The sequence below is a fragment of the Mytilus californianus genome, unplaced genomic scaffold (genome assembly GCF_021869535.1).
Source record: "Mytilus californianus isolate M0D057914Y unplaced genomic scaffold, xbMytCali1.0.p SCAF_3, whole genome shotgun sequence".
NCBI lineage: Eukaryota > Metazoa > Mollusca > Bivalvia > Mytilida > Mytilidae > Mytilus > Mytilus californianus.
This window is the reverse complement of record NW_026262679.1, coordinates 89,072,926-89,100,755: the sequence shown is the minus strand read 5'-3', so window position 1 is coordinate 89,100,755 and position 27,830 is coordinate 89,072,926.

Genomic DNA, 27,830 nt, shown 5'->3' with positions numbered 1-27,830 from the left:
ACTCTACAGCTATCTCATTTATATATTGATCTTACAGAATGCCAGGTTGTTTGGTAGTTTGGTGTACATGTATTGCTGACAAATTTAGGGATTCAGTGGTGGATCCAGAAATTTTCATAAGATGGGGCCCGCTGACTGTCTAGGAGGGGGCCGGCTCCAGTCATGCCTCAGGGATTTCCTATGGAAGCAACTAATTTCTTCCCACAAGAAGGGGGCCTGGCTCCCCTTAAATCCGCCTTTGGGCTTTAACTAATAGGTAAAAAAAGCTGCATCAAAGTCAAAAACATGTCTGCCTAAATTGCTTTAAAAAGACAATAATTTCTTTCTTGAAAAGTAGAATAGATAAAGGGACATTGTATATTTGAAATATAAGCATGCTCTATTATTAAGACAATAATTGGTAATTCAGCATATGGTAATATGTTTACTAGTCTAAGAGTTATTGTCCCTTAATTTAAATTTTTCCCATTATTTTAAATTTATATGGTATTTTGAAAATTGTATACAAATTGGATAGTTAGTTAATATTTTTTTGATTGTTAACAATAGTTTGAATAAATCTTTATGTCCTATGGTCACAAAAGGGGAAAAAAGTGGTGACCCTCAATTATTTAATAGAACAAAGACGCAAGAAGAGATTCATTAAACTGTTTCAAATTTAAGATGACCTCAGATTTCAGAAAAATATAAACTAAGTACATTTAATAGTATGGTTAATATTTCTTCATATGTTTTATGACTTGCATGAATATTGTTAGCACTTCTTAAGGTTGCAATTCTGTAAATACAGACAATGCAATTTCCCATAGGAACTCCCTTTGCGGCTAAAACTGTGACACTTTTACTATGAAGTTTCGTGAAAAATAATATCCCAGAACGGAAAGTTTATATGCACTACTATTTTATTCAAAGGTCAAAATATAGGGCTGTGCGGCATATTTTCAACATTTATATGCCCTGAACTTCTAAGAGTTTAAACTTATACTAAAATTCTATACTACCCTTACCTCCATTTTTGGACCTCCTAAGAATTAAAATTTAGCCGCTACCATGTTTTTCTATACTGGTTACATTCCCAAGTGATGTCTCTATGAGATGAAACACAGAGATCATCAATGGGAACCAGTACGTTAACAAATTAACATACCTATGAATATTAAATATCTCCCCAAAAGAGGCGTGGTTTGAGAAACAGCTGTATTTACAAAGTGCAACCTATACAAACATTTATTCAAATAGAAAACTCTCTAAAAACACTTTTTCTCACAACAATACTTATTTATCAGAATTATAGCCTTAAAGAAATCACTGCATATACTCTAAGTCTCCTTTTACAGTACAGTTTATAGCCCTACCCCTGTTTCAATTTTTTAAAGATTTTGAAAACAAGACTCTTATTATTGCCAGCTTACCCTATGTGCATGTTTTCTGACATGAACTGTCTAAAACCTGTTTGAAACTATTCTGATAACAAATTGAAAGCATTTTAGAATACTATAAATGTATTGTTTAGTAGTTAAGCATTCCAACATTCAAGATTATACAAAGTATCCAATCCTGCCTGTGTCTCCAGTCCACATCTTACTGTATGCCTATTTGTCAATGAAAGTTCACAATTTCTGCCTCAAATTGTCAGTTTAGAATTCTTGTCACAACAGTATCATCCCTAACCATATATCTAACATAAGTTAGTTAATATATGTCCTAGAAGTGTTTAAACAAAGCCATATTTGCAAAAGTTGTATTTATGAAGATATCAGTCTGGTGCATAAATTCACTAAAAGTTTGATTGAAATGACTGCTTACATCTGATTTTTGCATAACTTCCTAGCACAGTTATTGTTAACTTTATAAAAGACCTTTAAAATAAAAAAATCATAGCATTTACAAGTTAAATTATCTGTTTTATGACTCAGGGGTAGGCATTTTTCTCTGTGTTTTGCCCCTGGGGCCTCACATTTCCTAATTTTTTTCCCTGTTTCTAGCAATGTGGAATATTTACTACATATTTAGGATAGAACACACTATTGTAAGTTTTACTGAGGTCTTTTTGTAATTCTAGCTTGTACTTTTTTATGCCGCAGTCACAAAAAAGCACATTTAGGCGTTACGGCTTACTTTTGGGTTATCGACAGGACAAAAACACCCCACCAGAAATATTTAGGAAGGATAAATGAGTTGCAATTACTGCGAAGAGTAAATATAAGCACTTCTAAACAATTTAAATTACAAATAGGCATATATTATGAATTTATTTTGAATTCAGGGCTTTAAGTAAACCATGCATACTGTAAACTGTGAATTTATGCTGAGTCATCATAGTTAAGGCCCAGGATTTTCTCAATCTTCATGAAATATTTATAAAACTTCATATTTGAGTTAAATTCTTTAAAATCCTTGAGATAAACCAGATTTTGTGAAATTCTGTATGTTCTATTTTTTAACCCTATATAGGTTGCAATTCTGTAAATACAGACAATGCAATTTCCCATAGGAACTCCCTTTGCGGCTAAAACTGTGACACTTTTACTATGAAGTTTCGTGAAAAATAATATCCCAGAACGGAAAGTTTATATGCACTACTATTTTATTCAAAGGTCAAAATATAGGGCTGTGCGGCATATTTTCAACATTTATATGCCCTGAACTTCTAAGAGTTTAAACTTATACTAAAATTCTATACTACCCTTACCTCCATTTTTGGACCTCCTAAGAATTAAAATTTAGCCGCTACCATGTTTTTCTATACTGGTTACATTCCCAAGTGATGTCTCTATGAGATGAAACACAGAGATCATCAATGGGAACCAGTACGTTAACAAATTAACATACCTATGAATATTAAATATCTCCCCAAAAGAGGCGTGGTTTGAGAAACAGCTGTATTTACAAAGTGCAACCTATACAAACATTTATTCAAATAGAAAACTCTCTAAAAACACTTTTTCTCACAACAATACTTATTTATCAGAATTATAGCCTTAAAGAAATCACTGCATATACTCTAAGTCTCCTTTTACAGTACAGTTTATAGCCCTACCCCTGTTTCAATTTTTTAAAGATTTTGAAAACAAGACTCTTATTATTGCCAGCTTACCCTATGTGCATGTTTTCTGACATGAACTGTCTAAAACCTGTTTGAAACTATTCTGATAACAAATTGAAAGCATTTTAGAATACTATAAATGTATTGTTTAGTAGTTAAGCATTCCAACATTCAAGATTATACAAAGTATCCAATCCTGCCTGTGTCTCCAGTCCACATCTTACTGTATGCCTATTTGTCAATGAAAGTTCACAATTTCTGCCTCAAATTGTCAGTTTAGAATTCTTGTCACAACAGTATCATCCCTAACCATATATCTAACATAAGTTAGTTAATATATGTCCTAGAAGTGTTTAAACAAAGCCATATTTGCAAAAGTTGTATTTATGAAGATATCAGTCTGGTGCATAAATTCACTAAAAGTTTGATTGAAATGACTGCTTACATCTGATTTTTGCATAACTTCCTAGCACAGTTATTGTTAACTTTATAAAAGACCTTTAAAATAAAAAAATCATAGCATTTACAAGTTAAATTATCTGTTTTATGACTCAGGGGTAGGCATTTTTCTCTGTGTTTTGCCCCTGGGGCCTCACATTTCCTAATTTTTTTCCCTGTTTCTAGCAATGTGGAATATTTACTACATATTTAGGATAGAACACACTATTGTAAGTTTTACTGAGGTCTTTTTGTAATTCTAGCTTGTACTTTTTTATGCCGCAGTCACAAAAAAGCACATTTAGGCGTTACGGCTTACTTTTGGGTTATCGACAGGACAAAAACACCCCACCAGAAATATTTAGGAAGGATAAATGAGTTGCAATTACTGCGAAGAGTAAATATAAGCACTTCTAAACAATTTAAATTACAAATAGGCATATATTATGAATTTATTTTGAATTCAGGGCTTTAAGTAAACCATGCATACTGTAAACTGTGAATTTATGCTGAGTCATCATAGTTAAGGCCCAGGATTTTCTCAATCTTCATGAAATATTTATAAAACTTCATATTTGAGTTAAATTCTTTAAAATCCTTGAGATAAACCAGATTTTGTGAAATTCTGTATGTTCTATTTTTTAACCCTATATAGGTTGTAATTCTGTAAATACAGACAATGCAATTTCCCATAGGAACTCCCTTTGCGGCTAAAACTGTGACACTTTTACTATGAAGTTTCGTGAAAAATAATATCCCAGAACGGAAAGTTTATATGCACTACTATTTTATTCAAAGGTCAAAATATAGGGCTGTGCGGCATATTTTCAACATTTATATGCCCTGAACTTCTAAGAGTTTAAACTTATACTAAAATTCTATACTACCCTTACCTCCATTTTTGGACCTCCTAAGAATTAAAATTTAGCCGCTACCATGTTTTTCTATACTGGTTACATTCCAAAGTGATGTCTCTATGAGATGAAACACAGAGATCATCAATGGGAACCAGTACGTTAACAAATTAACATACCTATGAATATTAAATATCTCCCCAAAAGAGGCGTGGTTTGAGAAACAGCTGTATTTACAAAGTGCAACCTATACAAACATTTATTCAAATAGAAAACTCTCTAAAAACACTTTTTCTCACAACAATACTTATTTATCAGAATTATAGCCTTAAAGAAATCACTGCATATACTCTAAGTCTCCTTTTACAGTACAGTTTATAGCCCTACCCCTGTTTCAATTTTTTAAAGATTTTGAAAACAAGACTCTTATTATTGCCAGCTTACCCTATGTGCATGTTTTCTGACATGAACTGTCTAAAACCTGTTTGAAACTATTCTGATAACAAATTGAAAGCATTTTAGAATACTATAAATGTATTGTTTAGTAGTTAAGCATTCCAACATTCAAGATTATACAAAGTATCCAATCCTGCCTGTGTCTCCAGTCCACATCTTACTGTATGCCTATTTGTCAATGAAAGTTCACAATTTCTGCCTCAAATTGTCAGTTTAGAATTCTTGTCACAACAGTATCATCCCTAACCATATATCTAACATAAGTTAGTTAATATATGTCCTAGAAGTGATTAAACAAAGCCATATTTGCAAAAGTTGTATTTATGAAGATATCAGTCTGGTGCATAAATTCACTAAAAGTTTGATTGAAATGACTGCTTACATCTGATTTTTGCATAACTTCCTAGCACAGTTATTGTTAACTTTATAAAAGACCTTTAAAATAAAAAAATCATAGCATTTACAAGTTAAATTATCTGTTTTATGACTCAGGGGTAGGCATTTTTCTCTGTGTTTTGCCCCTGGGGCCTCACATTTCCTAATTTTTTTCCCTGTTTCTAGCAATGTGGAATATTTACTACATATTTAGGATAGAACACACTATTGTAAGTTTTACTGAGGTCTTTTTGTAATTCTAGCTTGTACTTTTTTATGCCGCAGTCACAAAAAAGCACATTTAGGCGTTACGGCTTACTTTTGGGTTATCGACAGGACAAAAACACCCCACCAGAAATATTTAGGAAGGATAAATGAGTTGCAATTACTGCGAAGAGTAAATATAAGCACTTCTAAACAATTTAAATTACAAATAGGCATATATTATGAATTTATTTTGAATTCAGGGCTTTAAGTAAACCATGCATACTGTAAACTGTGAATTTATGCTGAGTCATCATAGTTAAGGCCCAGGATTTTCTCAATCTTCATGAAATATTTATAAAACTTCATATTTGAGTTAAATTCTTTAAAATCCTTGAGATAAACCAGATTTTGTGAAATTCTGTATGTTCTATTTTTTAACCCTATATAGGTTGCAATTCTGTAAATACAGACAATGCAATTTCCCATAGGAACTCCCTTTGCGGCTAAAACTGTGACACTTTTACTATGAAGTTTCGTGAAAAATAATATCCCAGAACGGAAAGTTTATATGCACTACTATTTTATTCAAAGGTCAAAATATAGGGCTGTGCGGCATATTTTCAACATTTATATGCCCTGAACTTCTAAGAGTTTAAACTTATACTAAAATTCTATACTACCCTTACCTCCATTTTTGGACCTCCTAAGAATTAAAATTTAGCCGCTACCATGTTTTTCTATACTGGTTACATTCCCAAGTGATGTCTCTATGAGATGAAACACAGAGATCATCAATGGGAACCAGTACGTTAACAAATTAACATACCTATGAATATTAAATATCTCCCCAAAAGAGGCGTGGTTTGAGAAACAGCTGTATTTACAAAGTGCAACCTATACAAACATTTATTCAAATAGAAAACTCTCTAAAAACACTTTTTCTCACAACAATACTTATTTATCAGAATTACAGCCTTAAAGAAATCACTGCATATACTCTAAGTCTCCTTTTACAGTACAGTTTATAGCCCTACCCCTGTTTCAATTTTTTAAAGATTTTGAAAACAAGACTCTTATTATTGCCAGCTTACCATATGTGCATGTTTTCTGACATGAACTGTCTAAAACCTGTTTGAAACTATTCTGATAACAAATTGAAAGCATTTTAGAATACTATAAATGTATTGTTTAGTAGTTAAGCATTCCAACATTCAAGATTATACAAAGTATCCAATCCTGCCTGTGTCTCCAGTCCACATCTTACTGTATGCCTATTTGTCAATGAAAGTTCACAATTTCTGCCTCAAATTGTCAGTTTAGAATTCTTGTCACAACAGTATCATCCCTAACCATATATCTAACATAAGTTAGTTAATATATGTCCTAGAAGTGTTTAAACAAAGCCATATTTGCAAAAGTTGTATTTATGAAGATATCAGTCTGGTGCATAAATTCACTAAAAGTTTGATTGAAATGACTGCTTACATCTGATTTTTGCATAACTTCCTAGCACAGTTATTGTTAACTTTATAAAAGACCTTTAAAATAAAAAAATCATAGCATTTACAAGTTAAATTATCTGTTTTATGACTCAGGGGTAGGCATTTTTCTCTGTGTTTTGCCCCTGGGGCCTCAAATTTCCTAATTTTTTTCCCTGTTTCTAGCAATGTGGAATATTTACTACATATTTAGGATAGAACACACTATTGTAAGTTTTACTGAGGTCTTTTTGTAATTCTAGCTTGTACTTTTTTATGCCGCAGTCACAAAAAAGCACATTTAGGCGTTACGGCTTACTTTTGGGTTATCGACAGGACAAAAACACCCCACCAGAAATATTTAGGAAGGATAAATGAGTTGCAATTACTGCGAAGAGTAAATATAAGCACTTCTAAACAATTTAAATTACAAATAGGCATATATTATGAATTTATTTTGAATTCAGGGCTTTAAGTAAACCATGCATACTGTAAACTGTGAATTTATGCTGAGTCATCATAGTTAAGGCCCAGGATTTTCTCAATCTTCATGAAATATTTATAAAACTTCATATTTGAGTTAAATTCTTTAAAATCCTTGAGATAAACCAGATTTTGTGAAATTCTGTATGTTCTATTTTTTAACCCTATATAGGTTGCAATTCTGTAAATACAGACAATGCAATTTCCCATAGGAACTCCCTTTGCGGCTAAAACTGTGACACTTTTACTATGAAGTTTCGTGAAAAATAATATCCCAGAACGGAAAGTTTATATGCACTACTATTTTATTCAAAGGTCAAAATATAGGGCTGTGCGGCATATTTTCAACATTTATATGCCCTGAACTTCTAAGAGTTTAAACTTATACTAAAATTCTATACTACCCTTACCTCCATTTTTGGACCTCCTAAGAATTAAAATTTAGCCGCTACCATGTTTTTCTATACTGGTTACATTCCCAAGTGATGTCTCTATGAGATGAAACACAGAGATCATCAATGGGAACCAGTACGTTAACAAATTAACATACCTATGAATATTAAATATCTCCCCAAAAGAGGCGTGGTTTGAGAAACAGCTGTATTTACAAAGTGCAACCTATACAAACATTTATTCAAATAGAAAACTCTCTAAAAACACTTTTTCTCACAACAATACTTATTTATCAGAATTATAGCCTTAAAGAAATCACTGCATATACTCTAAGTCTCCTTTTACAGTACAGTTTATAGCCCTACCCCTGTTTCAATTTTTTAAAGATTTTGAAAACAAGACTCTTATTATTGCCAGCTTACCCTATGTGCATGTTTTCTGACATGAACTGTCTAAAACCTGTTTGAAACTATTCTGATAACAAATTGAAAGCATTTTAGAATACTATAAATGTATTGTTTAGTAGTTAAGCATTCCAACATTCAAGATTATACAAAGTATCCAATCCTGCCTGTGTCTCCAGTCCACATCTTACTGTATGCCTATTTGTCAATGAAAGTTCACAATTTCTGCCTCAAATTGTCAGTTTAGAATTCTTGTCACAACAGTATCATCCCTAACCATATATCTAACATAAGTTAGTTAATATATGTCCTAGAAGTGTTTAAACAAAGCCATATTTGCAAAAGTTGTATTTATGAAGATATCAGTCTGGTGCATAAATTCACTAAAAGTTTGATTGAAATGACTGCTTACATCTGATTTTTGCATAACTTCCTAGCACAGTTATTGTTAACTTTATAAAAGACCTTTAAAATAAAAAAATCATAGCATTTACAAGTTAAATTATCTGTTTTATGACTCAGGGGTAGGCATTTTTCTCTGTGTTTTGCCCCTGGGGCCTCACATTTCCTAATTTTTTTCCCTGTTTCTAGCAATGTGGAATATTTACTACATATTTAGGATAGAACACACTATTGTAAGTTTTACTGAGGTCTTTTTGTAATTCTAGCTTGTACTTTTTATGCCGCAGTCACAAAAAAGCACATTTAGGCGTTACGGCTTACTTTTGGGTTATCGACAGGACAAAAACACCCCACCAGAAATATTTAGGAAGGATAAATGAGTTGCAATTACTGCGAAGAGTAAATATAAGCACTTCTAAACAATTTAAATTACAAATAGGCATATATTATGAATTTATTTTGAATTCAGGGCTTTAAGTAAACCATGCATACTGTAAACTGTGAATTTATGCTGAGTCATCATAGTTAAGGCCAAGGATTTTCTCAATCTTCATGAAATATTTATAAAACTTCATATTTGAGTTAAATTCTTCAAAATCCTTGAGATAAACCAGATTTTGTGAAATTCTGTATGTTCTATTTTTTAACCCTATATAGGTTGCAATTCTGTAAATACAGACAATGCAATTTCCCATAGGAACTCCCTTTGCGGCTAAAACTGTGACACTTTTACTATGAAGTTTCGTGAAAAATAATATCCCAGAACGGAAAGTTTATATGCACTACTATTTTATTCAAAGGTCAAAATATAGGGCTGTGCGGCATATTTTCAACATTTATATGCCCTGAACTTCTAAGAGTTTAAACTTATACTAAAATTCTATACTACCCTTACCTCCATTTTTGGACCTCCTAAGAATTAAAATTTAGCCGCTACCATGTTTTTCTATACTGGTTACATTCCCAAGTGATGTCTCTATGAGATGAAACACAGAGATCATCAATGGGAACCAGTACGTTAACAAATTAACATACCTATGAATATTAAATATCTCCCCAAAAGAGGCGTGGTTTGAGAAACAGCTGTATTTACAAAGTGCAACCTATACAAACATTTATTCAAATAGAAAACTCTCTAAAAACACTTTTTCTCACAACAATACTTATTTATCAGAATTACAGCCTTAAAGAAATCACTGCATATACTCTAAGTCTCCTTTTACAGTACAGTTTATAGCCCTACCCCTGTTTCAATTTTTTAAAGATTTTGAAAACAAGACTCTTATTATTGCCAGCTTACCCTATGTGCATGTTTTCTGACATGAACTGTCTAAAACCTGTTTGAAACTATTCTGATAACAAATTGAAAGCATTTTAGAATACTATAAATGTATTGTTTAGTAGTTAAGCATTCCAACATTCAAGATTATACAAAGTATCCAATCCTGCCTGTGTCTCCAGTCCACATCTTACTGTATGCCTATTTGTCAATGAAAGTTCACAATTTCTGCCTCAAATTGTCAGTTTAGAATTCTTGTCACAACAGTATCATCCCTAACCATATATCTAACATAAGTTAGTTAATATATGTCCTAGAAGTGTTTAAACAAAGCCATATTTGCAAAAGTTGTATTTATGAAGATATCAGTCTGGTGCATAAATTCACTAAAAGTTTGATTGAAATGACTGCTTACATCTGATTTTTGCATAACTTCCTAGCACAGTTATTGTTAACTTTATAAAAGACCTTTAAAATAAAAAAATCATAGCATTTACAAGTTAAATTATCTGTTTTATGACTCAGGGGTAGGCATTTTTCTCTGTGTTTTGCCCCTGGGGCCTCACATTTCCTAATTTTTTTCCCTGTTTCTAGCAATGTGGAATATTTACTACATATTTAGGATAGAACACACTATTGTAAGTTTTACTGAGGTCTTTTTGTAATTCTAGCTTGTACTTTTTTATGCCGCAGTCACAAAAAAGCACATTTAGGCGTTACGGCTTACTTTTGGGTTATCGACAGGACAAAAACACCCCACCAGAAATATTTAGGAAGGATAAATGAGTTGCAATTACTGCGAAGAGTAAATATAAGCACTTCTAAACAATTTAAATTACAAATAGGCATATATTATGAATTTATTTTGAATTCAGGGCTTTAAGTAAACCATGCATACTGTAAACTGTGAATTTATGCTGAGTCATCATAGTTAAGGCCAAGGATTTTCTCAATCTTCATGAAATATTTATAAAACTTCATATTTGAGTTAAATTCTTCAAAATCCTTGAGATAAACCAGATTTTGTGAAATTCTGTATGTTCTATTTTTTAACCCTATATAGGTTGCAATTCTGTAAATACAGACAATGCAATTTCCCATAGGAACTCCCTTTGCGGCTAAAACTGTGACACTTTTACTATGAAGTTTCGTGAAAAATAATATCCCAGAACGGAAAGTTTATATGCACTACTATTTTATTCAAAGGTCAAAATATAGGGCTGTGCGGCATATTTTCAACATTTATATGCCCTGAACTTCTAAGAGTTTAAACTTATACTAAAATTCTATACTACCCTTACCTCCATTTTTGGACCTCCTAAGAATTAAAATTTAGCCGCTACCATGTTTTTCTATACTGGTTACATTCCCAAGTGATGTCTCTATGAGATGAAACACAGAGATCATCAATGGGAACCAGTACGTTAACAAATTAACATACCTATGAATATTAAATATCTCCCCAAAAGAGGCGTGGTTTGAGAAACAGCTGTATTTACAAAGTGCAACCTATACAAACATTTATTCAAATAGAAAACTCTCTAAAAACACTTTTTCTCACAACAATACTTATTTATCAGAATTACAGCCTTAAAGAAATCACTGCATATACTCTAAGTCTCCTTTTACAGTACAGTTTATAGCCCTACCCCTGTTTCAATTTTTTAAAGATTTTGAAAACAAGACTCTTATTATTGCCAGCTTACCCTATGTGCATGTTTTCTGACATGAACTGTCTAAAACCTGTTTGAAACTATTCTGATAACAAATTGAAAGCATTTTAGAATACTATAAATGTATTGTTTAGTAGTTAAGCATTCCAACATTCAAGATTATACAAAGTATCCAATCCTGCCTGTGTCTCCAGTCCACATCTTACTGTATGCCTATTTGTCAATGAAAGTTCACAATTTCTGCCTCAAATTGTCAGTTTAGAATTCTTGTCACAACAGTATCATCCCTAACCATATATCTAACATAAGTTAGTTAATATATGTCCTAGAAGTGTTTAAACAAAGCCATATTTGCAAAAGTTGTATTTATGAAGATATCAGTCTGGTGCATAAATTCACTAAAAGTTTGATTGAAATGACTGCTTACATCTGATTTTTGCATAACTTCCTAGCACAGTTATTGTTAACTTTATAAAAGACCTTTAAAATAAAAAAATCATAGCATTTACAAGTTAAATTATCTGTTTTATGACTCAGGGGTAGGCATTTTTCTCTGTGTTTTGCCCCTGGGGCCTCACATTTCCTAATTTTTTTCCCTGTTTCTAGCAATGTGGAATATTTACTACATATTTAGGATAGAACACACTATTGTAAGTTTTACTGAGGTCTTTTTGTAATTCTAGCTTGTACTTTTTTATGCCGCAGTCACAAAAAAGCACATTTAGGCGTTACGGCTTACTTTTGGGTTATCGACAGGACAAAAACACCCCACCAGAAATATTTAGGAAGGATAAATGAGTTGCAATTACTGCGAAGAGTAAATATAAGCACTTCTAAACAATTTAAATTACAAATAGGCATATATTATGAATTTATTTTGAATTCAGGGCTTTAAGTAAACCATGCATACTGTAAACTGTGAATTTATGCTGAGTCATCATAGTTAAGGCCAAGGATTTTCTCAATCTTCATGAAATATTTATAAAACTTCATATTTGAGTTAAATTCTTCAAAATCCTTGAGATAAACCAGATTTTGTGAAATTCTGTATGTTCTATTTTTTAACCCTATATAGGTTGCAATTCTGTAAATACAGACAATGCAATTTCCCATAGGAACTCCCTTTGCGGCTAAAACTGTGACACTTTTACTATGAAGTTTCGTGAAAAATAATATCCCAGAACGGAAAGTTTATATGCACTACTATTTTATTCAAAGGTCAAAATATAGGGCTGTGCGGCATATTTTCAACATTTATATGCCCTGAACTTCTAAGAGTTTAAACTTATACTAAAATTCTATACTACCCTTACCTCCATTTTTGGACCTCCTAAGAATTAAAATTTAGCCGCTACCATGTTTTTCTATACTGGTTACATTCCCAAGTGATGTCTCTATGAGATGAAACACAGAGATCATCAATGGGAACCAGTACGTTAACAAATTAACATACCTATGAATATTAAATATCTCCCCAAAAGAGGCGTGGTTTGAGAAACAGCTGTATTTACAAAGTGCAACCTATACAAACATTTATTCAAATAGAAAACTCTCTAAAAACACTTTTTCTCACAACAATACTTATTTATCAGAATTACAGCCTTAAAGAAATCACTGCATATACTCTAAGTCTCCTTTTACAGTACAGTTTATAGCCCTACCCCTGTTTCAATTTTTTAAAGGTTTTGAAAACAAGACTCTTATTATTGCCAGCTTACCCTATGTGCATGTTTTCTGACATGAACTGTCTAAAACCTGTTTGAAACTATTCTGATAACAAATTGAAAGCATTTTAGAATACTATAAATGTATTGTTTAGTAGTTAAGCATTCCAACATTCAAGATTATACAAAGTATCCAATCCTGCCTGTGTCTCCAGTCCACATCTTACTGTATGCCTATTTGTCAATGAAAGTTCACAATTTCTGCCTCAAATTGTCAGTTTAGAATTCTTGTCACAACAGTATCATCCCTAACCATATATCTAACATAAGTTAGTTAATATATGTCCTAGAAGTGTTTAAACAAAGCCATATTTGCAAAAGTTGTATTTATGAAGATATCAGTCTGGTGCATAAATTCACTAAAAGTTTGATTGAAATGACTGCTTACATCTGATTTTTGCATAACTTCCTAGCACAGTTATTGTTAACTTTATAAAAGACCTTTAAAATAAAAAAATCATAGCATTTACAAGTTAAATTATCTGTTTTATGACTCAGGGGTAGGCATTTTTCTCTGTGTTTTGCCCCTGGGGCCTCACATTTCCTAATTTTTTTCCCTGTTTCTAGCAATGTGGAATATTTACTACATATTTAGGATAGAACACACTATTGTAAGTTTTACTGAGGTCTTTTTGTAATTCTAGCTTGTACTTTTTTATGCCGCAGTCACAAAAAAGCACATTTAGGCGTTACGGCTTACTTTTGGGTTATCGACAGGACAAAAACACCCCACCAGAAATATTTAGGAAGGATAAATGAGTTGCAATTACTGCGAAGAGTAAATATAAGCACTTCTAAACAATTTAAATTACAAATAGGCATATATTATGAATTTATTTTGAATTCAGGGCTTTAAGTAAACCATGCATACTGTAAACTGTGAATTTATGCTGAGTCATCATAGTTAAGGCCAAGGATTTTCTCAATCTTCATGAAATATTTATAAAACTTCATATTTGAGTTAAATTCTTCAAAATCCTTGAGATAAACCAGATTTTGTGAAATTCTGTATGTTCTATTTTTTAACCCTATATAGGTTGCAATTCTGTAAATACAGACAATGCAATTTCCCATAGGAACTCCCTTTGCGGCTAAAACTGTGACACTTTTACTATGAAGTTTCGTGAAAAATAATATCCCAGAACGGAAAGTTTATATGCACTACTATTTTATTCAAAGGTCAAAATATAGGGCTGTGCGGCATATTTTCAACATTTATATGCCCTGAACTTCTAAGAGTTTAAACTTATACTAAAATTCTATACTACCCTTACCTCCATTTTTGGACCTCCTAAGAATTAAAATTTAGCCGCTACCATGTTTTTCTATACTGGTTACATTCCCAAGTGATGTCTCTATGAGATGAAACACAGAGATCATCAATGGGAACCAGTACGTTAACAAATTAACATACCTATGAATATTAAATATCTCCCCAAAAGAGGCGTGGTTTGAGAAACAGCTGTATTTACAAAGTGCAACCTATACAAACATTTATTCAAATAGAAAACTCTCTAAAAACACTTTTTCTCACAACAATACTTATTTATCAGAATTACAGCCTTAAAGAAATCACTGCATATACTCTAAGTCTCCTTTTACAGTACAGTTTATAGCCCTACCCCTGTTTCAATTTTTTAAAGGTTTTGAAAACAAGACTCTTATTATTGCCAGCTTACCCTATGTGCATGTTTTCTGACATGAACTGTCTAAAACCTGTTTGAAACTATTCTGATAACAAATTGAAAGCATTTTAGAATACTATAAATGTATTGTTTAGTAGTTAAGCATTCCAACATTCAAGATTATACAAAGTATCCAATCCTGCCTGTGTCTCCAGTCCACATCTTACTGTATGCCTATTTGTCAATGAAAGTTCACAATTTCTGCCTCAAATTGTCAGTTTAGAATTCTTGTCACAACAGTATCATCCCTAACCATATATCTAACATAAGTTAGTTAATATATGTCCTAGAAGTGTTTAAACAAAGCCATATTTGCAAAAGTTGTATTTATGAAGATATCAGTCTGGTGCATAAATTCACTAAAAGTTTGATTGAAATGACTGCTTACATCTGATTTTTGCATAACTTCCTAGCACAGTTATTGTTAACTTTATAAAAGACCTTTAAAATAAAAAAATCATAGCATTTACAAGTTAAATTATCTGTTTTATGACTCAGGGGTAGGCATTTTTCTCTGTGTTTTGCCCCTGGGGCCTCACATTTCCTAATTTTTTTCCCTGTTTCTAGCAATGTGGAATATTTACTACATATTTAGGATAGAACACACTATTGTAAGTTTTACTGAGGTCTTTTTGTAATTCTAGCTTGTACTTTTTTATGCCGCAGTCACAAAAAAGCACATTTAGGCGTTACGGCTTACTTTTGGGTTATCGACAGGACAAAAACACCCCACCAGAAATATTTAGGAAGGACAAATGAGTTGCAATTACTGCGAAGAGTAAATATAAGCACTTCTAAACAATTTAAATTACAAATAGGCATATATTATGAATTTATTTTGAATTCAGGGCTTTAAGTAAACCATGCATACTGTAAACTGTGAATTTATGCTGAGTCATCATAGTTAAGGCCAAGGATTTTCTCAATCTTCATGAAATATTTATAAAACTTCATATTTGAGTTAAATTCTTCAAAATCCTTGAGATAAACCAGATTTTGTGAAATTCTGTATGTTCTATTTTTTAACCCTATATAGGTTGCAATTCTGTAAATACAGACAATGCAATTTCCCATAGGAACTCCCTTTGCGGCTAAAACTGTGACACTTTTACTATGAAGTTTCGTGAAAAATAATATCCCAGAACGGAAAGTTTATATGCACTACTATTTTATTCAAAGGTCAAAATATAGGGCTGTGCGGCATATTTTCAACATTTATATGCCCTGAACTTCTAAGAGTTTAAACTTATACTAAAATTCTATACTACCCTTACCTCCATTTTTGGACCTCCTAAGAATTAAAATTTAGCCGCTACCATGTTTTTCTATACTGGTTACATTCCCAAGTGATGTCTCTATGAGATGAAACACAGAGATCATCAATGGGAACCAGTACGTTAACAAATTAACATACCTATGAATATTAAATATCTCCCCAAAAGAGGCGTGGTTTGAGAAACAGCTGTATTTACAAAGTGCAACCTTAAGCCTCTATGAAAGGCTGGCTGATATAGTATGCTATTACTTATGTCTAGAGATAATTTAATTGTGATATTGTATCTGAGGCTGCACATATAAAATCAAATCCATACATGTATATTCATACTGGTTTTAAAATTAATAAAATGTATGTTTCTGATACACACATAAATATATATATATATGTGGAATTAACTAGCACATTTTGAATTTTGTATGTATACACCAATGTCTATTCTTTGATTTCCAGACATAAACATGCAAATATTAAAATATAAAAAGAACCTAAATCAATTTTGATTGTCTTTTAGTTTTAGAGGGGCAAGGACTTTTTTTATAGTTTTTTTTAGATGGGCAAGGACTTTTTTGCAGAATTTAAAAGGATGGGCATGAACTTTTTTAATGAAATAATATTAAGAATGCACCGGCCCATCCATCTGGTAAATATTGAACGGTCCCTCATAAGGTTGAATTCATCAGGTTAGTTTTGTAATTCAAGAAGAAAAGTTATACTTGGAACCTTGTGGTTTTTAATAGCAACTTCAGTTTGGTAGTTGATGAAGCGTGTTAATCAACGACTGTTCTTCCGCAAAAGTAACTCTCTATGGTAAAAATGTACGAGAATTTGTAATTTCAATTTTGAGTATTTTAGAACAGTATTTTTGCTAACCAGTGATGTTTCAAATTCATTTGTATTTGATAGAGATCAAAATGAACACATATAAGGGAGTTGTTCGTTGTGAAATTCATTAAATCTTTAAAAAGATTTAAATTAGTCTATTTGTATCTGAACATTTCAAAACCGTAAAACGGTTCCCTTTCCAGAACTTGATTGCTTTATTATACAAAAACTGCTACCTTTCGAATTTGTCTTAAAGGTCAGGTTCAAATGAAAAAAAATTGGGAATTTTTCTGTTAGAATCAAAAGACATTATTTCAATCATGCTCTTTGCTCATGTTGATACGGGTAGGCATTATATTGGTTAATAATTTACAACTCGCTAACACTCGATATAAATATATTTCCATATATGCATAAAAGTAGGGTACTTAATTAACATTTTTGCATTAGACTGCTATTGAAAAATTGAATATTTATATTTATACTTATACTATATATTATGTTGATATCTATGTATCTCATTTTCTTACAGATAAAATAAAAAAAAAAAAATACAAAAACATATATTTATAAATACAATGTCTACCCAAATGAGCATAGAACATGACACGAAGAATTATTTCTTTTATAAAGTGAAGACCTTGCTCTCCTGCCAGAACAATTTTGATGAAATTATATTTTGTCTAAGCGCATATTAACGATAGTTTTTACTTGGATTATTATGCCGTCAAACTTTAATTGTCTGTTACATTGACACGACCAACACAAAGCATACCACTGGTGCTGCAGAAATGCTTACACCTCCGGATTTATTTTCCGGTTTCTCGTTAACTTCGTTTTTCTCAATCTTTATTTTTCTGTCTAGTTATTTGTTGACTGTTTTTTTTTGTTTTTTTGTCGTCTTTCTTCGACTTATTGGTTTTTTTTTATCCTCGATATCTTCGTAAAGTCAAACATTAACACAAACACACAATTCTTAAACAAATGCTGAATAAAAAAAACAAAGCAACTTAGAAAAAAAAAGAATAATCTAATAAATTGAGATAAACTCTGGTGCTCCAGATTGATGTACATTCCTATTCTATGTCTCCATGTGCCTGTCTACTCGCTATTTAAGTCCAATCTGAAGGAAAGAAAAAGAGATTCTGACGAAAAAACTAAACACAAAACTAATAGCAATTCAATCTAAAAGGACTGAACTTCTAATTTTTCTTCTGTGTTAGTTATTGCTAAAAATATAACTTGATCATTCGATTTAAAGAATATTAAAAACAGAAGCACTTGTCCTTTTCATTGATTCCGCAAGTTCCTTCCAGTGAGCTTGGCGAAAGTTTCATTTATACATATTAATGCAAGTTAATAAAAGTACATAATTTTAATGACAATATAACGAATTTTCTAATCTTAGATATACTCGTACGAATGATTATTTAGCCATATACCTAAATACCTTGTTTGATAGGATGTCTTGATTTGATGACAGAAAAGCTGACTGTGGCGACATTAATATTTATCCACCTCACATGCTTTGTCTCTTGCACTCAAATTAAAGAAAAGAAACAATTGAAATCCTAAAACTTTTCTACGCATTGTATTATAATTTTACCTTATATCCAAATGCTTTGTTTAATATGTTCTCTTGATTTGATGACAGAAAAGCTGACTGTGCTGAAATTGATATATATCAACCTCACGTGGCTTTTTTCTTATAAGAATCTAAACTGAACAAAAATCTTTGCTATTCTGAACCTTTGTATCTATTTTTGTATTTAATTACATAACTAGCTTCCTTTAAATTCTGTGTCAATAAAAAAATCCATCTCAGAAAATATATTAACGCGCCAATTGCAATACTTTATCAAATTTAGCACAAATGCAGACTGATTTACTTCTTATTTGATTTGGCCTTTCGCCTGTTTTGATTCGAGTTCCACTAAAAATTCTAAAGAAGACAAAATGTGCGTCTGGCGTACCAAATTATAAGCCGGGTATTCTTGATGAGTTTATACATACACAACGATTTGTGTAAACAACGACCGACTAAACAATCCCCTACAATACTGAAGTAATATCTTAAATAGCTAGACATCCATGAGAAGGAGTAACTAATCTCGACAATGTATAACACATTGTCGTACTTTGGGCAAACTGCTTATTATTTGTTTATCCGGATTCCATTAAACGTCGTGATCCATTTATATCAGTAAGCTGTCACAGCATGCCACCATAAAAATGTTTATATGATTGCGATAAGCTATCACTAACGAAAATAATTTCCTAATACTCTTGGTACCGATGTTGGTCGGAAACAAAGTGCGTTCCATCGAGAACTTTGGTTCTGTATGCCAAATCTGAGAAATTTGCAATAATCTTGAAAATCGAGAAAAATGTTCAAATCTTTGGGTTTTATCAAATGAATTCCTTCTGTCAATGTGTTCATATTGAACGGTTTCGTCATAACATACTTGTTCAGATGTTTCAAAATTGATTTTTTTTACTTTGATGATTTTCTATTTTGGCTGACATTTAATTTTAACTCTAAAAGAAAACTCGTCAAAGATACCAGACTTATACTGTCTTTTTATGTTGTAATGTTACACTACTGTTTCAGGTTAGAGTGAAGGTTGGCGCCTGTTTAAACGTTTAAACCACCTGCATTTTTATGCACCTGTCCTAAGTCAGGAGCCTGTTGTTCAGTGGCCGTTTGTTTGTGTGGTTAAAGGCCGTACTTTGACCTATAATTGTTTACTTTTTACAAATTGTGACTTAGATGGATAGTTGTCTCATTGGCACTCATATCACATCTTCTTATTTATAATTATAATTTGGTACGCCAGCCGCGAGTTTCGTCTACATTAGAATCATCAGTAGCGCTTGAAACAAAACAGTAAGCGGACCAAAATCTCTTAAAAAGCGAAAGACTCTTAAGACCCGAATTTCGAACAGATATAAATATAATTTTTAAAGTGTACTATGTGACTATCTAAAAAGCAGAAATAACCAAATTATGCTTTGTAATTGTTTGCAACTAAAATGTGACCCCTTTAAAGATCATCAACAGAAAAAAAAACAAATGACACGTTTGAAAATTGATCAATTCAAATACTTAATCTTTTTTTTTTCTTTGTGATTCGATTATAAACACAAATTTATTTTTCACATCAAATTAAATTGTACTTCCTGTTGAATGTTCCCTTACCAAGACTTTTATTTGTTTAAACAAAACTTTAGCTAAAATTACCTGAAGAAACCTGACAATCTTTGGTAAATTGATAAACTACTCAATTTCCTTGTTTTCAGATTTCCTTTCAACCAGTTCAATATTTAATTTCATTTTAATGTTTTTAATATGTTTCGTTAAGACGTATTTAAAGTCGTTACATCAATAACAGTATTGGTATTAATTCGCTTCTCATTTATTAGGTCTTTCTTTTTTTTTTTTATCTTCCGCAACTTTTGTTTCTGAAATGTCGCTTTTGTTTCACATCAAGTCGATAAGATGTGTTATATATGATATTGATCAGGTTTTGCGCTTTTGAGACTCGTTCTGTTCAACCGAACACTTTACCAAATGGGAGTACATAGTTTACTTGTTAACGCCTCTTCTCAAAAACCGTAAAAGATAGCGCATCTTTAAAAATGTTTTTTTTTTACTTCAGTTCAATTTTGACCGATCCGGCAGCACGTAATAAGATTTATTTCTGTTTTTGTGTATGACATTTATAGATTGTCGGTGTAACTTATAAACCGTAAGTAATAGAGACATGTAGTCCTTTGATGTAGGATCAAAGTTATTCATAAACAGGAAATGAAGGCAATACCAATGGTGAAGGTCATGTTCTAGTAGGATATACATTAACCTTATAATTTTGGAATCAGTTTAAAGTAAGCTATTATTCGACTCTTTGAGTGGATTTTTAAACCAGAAATAGCTGATTATCTTCCTGATTTCATAGAAAGATTTTATAACTTGATGTATACTTTTTCGTAATTTTATTCAACTTCATTTTAACTTTAATGATCAACAAGTATGAATTTGTAAGTGCAAACCCTTAAATTGTTCTCTGAAAAATGGTTTTTATTCTGATGTTGTTTCTTCATATCATCTCGTTATTAAAACAATAAAAGATATCAGCACCACTTTTTTGCTGACCAAGAAAACGCAAATGGTTTACGCCGTCGATGCTGCCGGATTATAGAAAGAAAAAAAATCCAGACGGTTGATTTGCATAAGCAACACGACGGGTGTCATGTGGAGCAGGATCTGCTTACCCTTCCGGAGCACCTGAGATCACCCCCAGTTTTTGGTGGGGTTCGTGTTGCTTAGTCTTTAGTTTTCTATGTTGTGTCATCTGTACTATTATTTGTCTTTTTGTCTTTTTATTTTTGGCCATGGCGTTGTCAGTTTGTTTTCGATCTATGAGTTTGACTGTCCCTCTGGTATCTTTTGTCCCTCTTTTGCATGAAGAAAACATGAAATAATAAGTTGAAATTATAATCAAGGCTTCTGTCCATAGACTGAAGAGTTGAATACAAGGGGTCTCTCTGGATTAAAATTACATAAAATTAACTTTAATTCATACTTTTTCTTGAATACAGATCAGTATGATTGTATTAACCTTTTTTGAAACAAGAGATTGTTAAAATTTAAGTTAAAATACCTTTATTAAGAAGAAGAAAATCAGGACGGACAAAAGTGCAAGCGTTCACTACAATCAAGATTAATAAAGGTGGAGGTGTCAGTAAGCATAGTGTATATTGTTAAATGAGAACGACCACGTAATAATCTTTCTGGAATTTACGTTGTTCAGTTATTCTGCAAAAGGAATTTACATGCATAATCTCAATCAAGTTACACAATTAATTCATCATAGATACCAGATTTTACACCTTGATAATCTTCTTTTTGTTATTGATCTATGTTTGTAATAATGTTCCTAGATTTTATTTTACCGTTGACATTTTTTAATAACAGTATATTAATTGTATCGAAAATATGAAACATCAAATAAATTAAACTAATCATCTAAAAAATAGAGAGACTTTCCTCTAAATGAAAAAATTGTTGCTAAAAATAGAAAAATAAATTGCAAAATTGATAGTGTACTTATGGTATCAATAAAACTTGTTAATGTATACTGAGCTATGAAATAGAACCAGGACGTCTTTCACTTCCCTAATTTTATACTTGTATAGATATGAAAAATCACCATATTCTGATAACGTATAACTTGTTTCTTTTGATTTCCTGTCTCGGCATTAATGACCTTACTAATATCGTAATCTTAGAAAAAATATTCTGGTCAAGCATTACACTAATGTCTGTCTATATTTTCTCAATACAAATCATTAATAATAACATAGTTATTAACAGTACTAGCTCAACCCTTATTCTTGTCTTTCAATTCATTTGGAATTTTAACACTTTTCTCCAGAAGTGCATAAGTATGTTTCTATTAACCAACATAATTGTCAAAACTACATGCAAATAAACAGTATCGTACTATCAAGACAAAGACATAGGGAAAACTTTGGTAACAACAGCAAGGCCACACTCAAATTTTGTAAGATGACTAATACGAAATGAAATAATGTTAGGTAAATTAACATAAGACAGTCAAACTTATCTGATATTGGAAATATCTAGAGAGGGGTAAATGGTCGAGTCCCCCCCCCCCCCCCCAATTTTTGTCTATTATAAAAAAGCACACCGTCAATGATAGTTTTAAATTTTTCTCGCACTGTTATTTTAAAATTTAGTACAAGAACATTTTTTTTTCATTTAGGCACAATATTATGCCACATTTTCTCTTATGTTTAACGCGGAGAATGTACATACTTACTCATTCATGTAGTCATGTTTTTATCAAAGGTCTAATCTATCATTCCAGATTAATTGTTTTCTCGAACTTATTATAAAAAGTACATGTATACGTAAATTTAAACTTCCTTCGAGTCTTTGAATTTATTTCTTCTTTTAACACTTTCCTTCATATAGATTTATAAATAAATCTTATTTATATGTTTCTAGTAACCAAAACTATCGACAAGACTACACGCGAAAAATCAGCACTGTACCTTCATGACAAAGAAATATTGAAAACTTTTGTAACAAGAGCAAGGCCAAGGCCAAGGAAACACGTAAAATTGAATAATGGTCTTTTAAAACTAATCTCACATGAACAGATATTTGGAAAGAAAAACCATAAAAATACCAAACTCTATGGTAAATTCCATAAGGGTAAGTCAATAAAAACCGACAAAATTAAACGTTATCAACCAACGGAATGAGTGAAAAACAACTGTCATATACCTGACTAGGTTGGAGGATTAACATGAGACAACACGTGTGTAGGGAATACACAGTCTGTATGTTCTTTATCTTCCGTTTTTGTTAAAAAGGAATCAAATTAATTTCTAGAGAGGGCCAAATGGTCGAGTTTTTCTTTTTTCTTTTGATAAAATAACACACAGACAGCCGTTATCTATGACTTTTCTGGATAAAGCTCGTTATCTAGTTGTTGTCAACGACATATTTTTCTTGCCTTCTTCGCACTGCTCTTTGATAAGTTAATTCAAAATAATTGAATTTTTAAGCACAATTATACTATTTGCACAATTTTTCTTTTTTGTGTAATGCGGTTAATACACTTACTTACACATAGTTTTGTTTTATTTATGAAATTTCAAATTTATCATTCCAGAGTAGTTTTCATCTCTAACTTATTATAAGAGGTACATATATACGTATATTTCAAAATGTCCCATCTCATCTAAAGCCTATATAAACTATGTAATTCATTTTGGTTTGGTCGTCATTTGATTGTGGTAAACATTTACATTAAAAAGATCTTGGTTCTCTTGCATTCACATATTAAGTTTTTAGTTGACAATTAGCTTCCATGTCCATCGTCAGACTTTAAAAAGATCTGTTATTAAGGAAAAGCGTTAGTCATACACATATTTTATTCCACATCAGATCTATGAATAATACTTCTTGTCAATTTTTTTACAAGTACCAACGTTCCCACGTTGTTAAGTTTTGATCTTCACCAGCAAAAAAATTGTAATAGCGTTGTATGTGTGTGCATTCTTTACTTAAATAGTTTGAATATCTACAACGTTAAATATAAAGGTCTTCTTTAACACATAATACACTACCAATAACAAAGTAAAGCATTTCTTTGTTTCTTCATTCAGTGACCATTACCTAGAAATTCTTTTATAATCAGACTGACATAATATAGAAATGTATTGTTCTGAAGGCGTGCCTATTTCTCTATCTTTTCAAAGCATATACATTACTACTACTTACATAAATATCAAAATATTTCATATTGTAAGAATACGTTTATTTTACAACTAATAAAAACTCAAGAATGTTATCAAGTAGAGTATATTGGTAAAAGTTACAGGTTAATACTGGATAAAGCACAAAAAAACCCTGTTATATTGGTCTTATGAATTGAAAAAGCTATAGCTATTCTTGTGCTTTTTTTCAGAAATAATGGTACAAGAGTTTATATTCAGTTTTCATCCGTACCCAACGAACGCAGTTTTTAAATTACCATGCGATTATTGTTAGGGCAAGCCATTAATGAACAAGATTAAGACAAAACAATATAATGATTAAATAACTATTCATAATTAAAATACCGTTACATAAAAACCAAAGGGATAAAGTTATTTTTTTTTGTTTATTTGGAATGTTTAACATATAAAACATAAAAGAAAAGCAAAGTTCAGTCACAGGAATTGGGTTTAGGTCACGGAAAACTTTGATTGTCAGGAGGGTTGGAATGGTCAATATATATATTTCACTTTTTTGGTCTTTTGGAAAATGTTGTTTGTGCTGTATTTAGACCCCTCTACCAAGAAATTTGTTTTGCATGCACACGTATAAAAATTGCGGTTTTTATCCAACGCAATCATAGGTTTGAACGTTGTTTTCAATTTAGACTTGTCTATAGTTTTTCGTTTGGGCTTGTGTTATATATGCCTTCGGGTTTATATAATCCGTTCATCCTATTTCGACTCTTCAAAATTCAAGAATCAATCCTAAATTAAGGTCAATTATATGGCCTTCCAAATACCGTTTCGATTCCTAACACCACTGAAGAGACATTATTTGTCGATATGGTGTACAAATGTTTGCACCTCATGTTTGCGGTATACCATCTTTTCCGCAAGTTTATTGCTTTCTGTTTGGTATTAAATTAATAATTAAGATCCATTTTGTTACATCTGTTGATCCGTTTATTTGGCAATCGCCATGACAGTCAGCAGGGTTTAAGAAAATACGTTGTTCGACCTGTGTGATGCACACGTATTAAAATTGCGGTTTTTATCCAACACAATCATAGGTTTGACGTTGTTTTCAATTTAGACTTGTTTATATATATACATGTATATATATAAATCTGCAATTTTGCGGAAGCAAATTTTTGTTCTACCCTCGCCGGGATTCGAAATCATGATATTAAGATATTAAGACAAGACCGCCTGCACTGTGTCCAGTGCTCTAGACCACTCGGAGCGCTGGACACAGTGCAGGCGGTTTTGGTGCGATATCTCAATAGCATGAGTTCGAATCCCGACGAGGGAAGAACAAAAATTTGCTTCCGAAATTTGCATATTTAACATTGTTGTGCTGATTTTAGAGTAATTATGAATATAATATGTGTTTTCAGCCGTGTATCACCTTCACTGATGATTCAATGGATGGATCTGTCGTATAGTTGTCACTTGTTTAGACGTACTCATATATATATATATATAAATTTTGACCTTCAACCTGAATTTAACATTGTGTAATGCAAGGTGGGTATACATAAAACAGGAACTGATTACATAATAGACGCACATAAATTTAACTTCCATTTCAGTGGAGGTCGGGAAATTTGAAGGAAGTGGAAAAGAAAGACAATTTATATTAATTAATCAAACACAATCCCTACAAGTATTTGACAAAATAAAAATGCAAACAAATGTGCTTGTATAGCTGATCTTCATATTAACGTTACAGAAAGACCTTCAACAGAGATCAAAAGCACACACATGGACTGCAAGAACATTATGGTCAAGTCGCACCGAAAATTTATACTGGAGATTATTAGTCACCGATGTTTTATATTTAAGTGACGTCCAGTTGTTAATATGGTGTCGTTCAAGGGTAATAACTACAAAAAGGTAAATAAACCTACATTCAAGTAACCCATAATAATTCCTTTCACATTGCTAAAAAAGTAAAATCACAAAAATACTGAATTCCGAGGAAAATTCAAAAAGGAAAGTCCCTAATCAAATGGCAAAATAAAAAACTCAAACATATCAAACGAATGGATAACAACTGTCATATTCCTGACTTGGTGCAGGCATTTTCTTATGTAGAAAATGGTGGATTGAACCTGGTTTTATAGCTAGCTAAACCTCTCACTTGTATGACAGTAGCATCAAATTTCATTATATTGATAACGATGCGAGAACAAAACAAACAGACACAATAGGTAAAAATGTAAAAAATAGGGGTACAGCAGTCATCATTGTGTTATCATCTTAATCACTATAAAAACAAACAAATGTAACAAAGAAGCACAAAAAGGCATACATCAAATTTAACATCCTCATTTTGCTTTTTTATTATACGATTTTTTTTTATCTATGTTAAATCTACCCATAAACGATGGAAGGTTTTAAGTACTGGCGTAAAATCGCGCGTTTGACGTCACACAGGTAGATATAACATAATTTTGTCGTTCAAAGTATGACGGGATACATAAGTACAGAGTCACGTCAAATGGATATCACAAAAAAACAGACTTAACAGTAAAAGTAATGTTAATAAAGAGAAATGAAAGAATACTATAACACGTTATTAAGATGATAAACAACGTCAGTACGCAGAATATATACTTCAAGACCATCGTTTATTATTTGTGGAGTTGATACGGAATATTTATCAACAAGGTCTTGCTACCTTCCGATGAACCTTTTTAGAAAAAGGACGACACGTTCTTTGACATACCCCTGGTTCATCAACTTTCTGCTCAGACACTGGTGACGTTTTACAAAGTCTGAGTAGGAGCTGCAAGCTTTTGAATACCGAATAAGTTGGGAAATGTATATCCCATATGCAGGTGAAGTTGGAATATTGCTACTAAGATGGGGGAAATTGATAATTTCAAAATTAAAATCGTCTTGTTTGTCATAGATTCTGGTACTGAGATGACTGTGTATGTCAAATTCGAGGTATAAGTCTAAAAATGAGGCGGAGGAAGCCGTGTCTGTTGTTTCTTTAATTTCTAGTTCTGGGGGATATATTAATGGAACCCAATCAGAAAAGTGCGGATTGTTAATGGAAAGAACATCATCAATATATCTGAAAGTGAAATTAAATAACCTGGCTTCTTTGATCTTCTTGTTTTTGACAAGTGTCTGAAGGAACTCCGATTCATATGAATATAAGAAGAGGTCGACAAGGAGAGGCGCACAGTTCGTTCCCAAAGGAATGCCGACAATTTGTTGAAAAAGTCTACCTTCAAATTTAACAAATATGTTGTCAATAAGAAACTCCAGTATACTGATCACTTGTTCCTCTGTGTAGCATGTTTTACCCTTTTGTTCACTATTAACAAAATATGCTTTATGATATCCCAAAGTAATAAATCTATAGCGTATGCTACCATTTTTATATTGAAAAGCATTGTGGATTATTTCTTTTAGACGGTTTTTCAATTTCACATGGGGAATGGTGGTATACAAGGTTGAAAAATCAAAAGTTTTGATAGAACTAATTTCAGAAAAAGATCGAGATTAAAATTATCCAGAAGTTC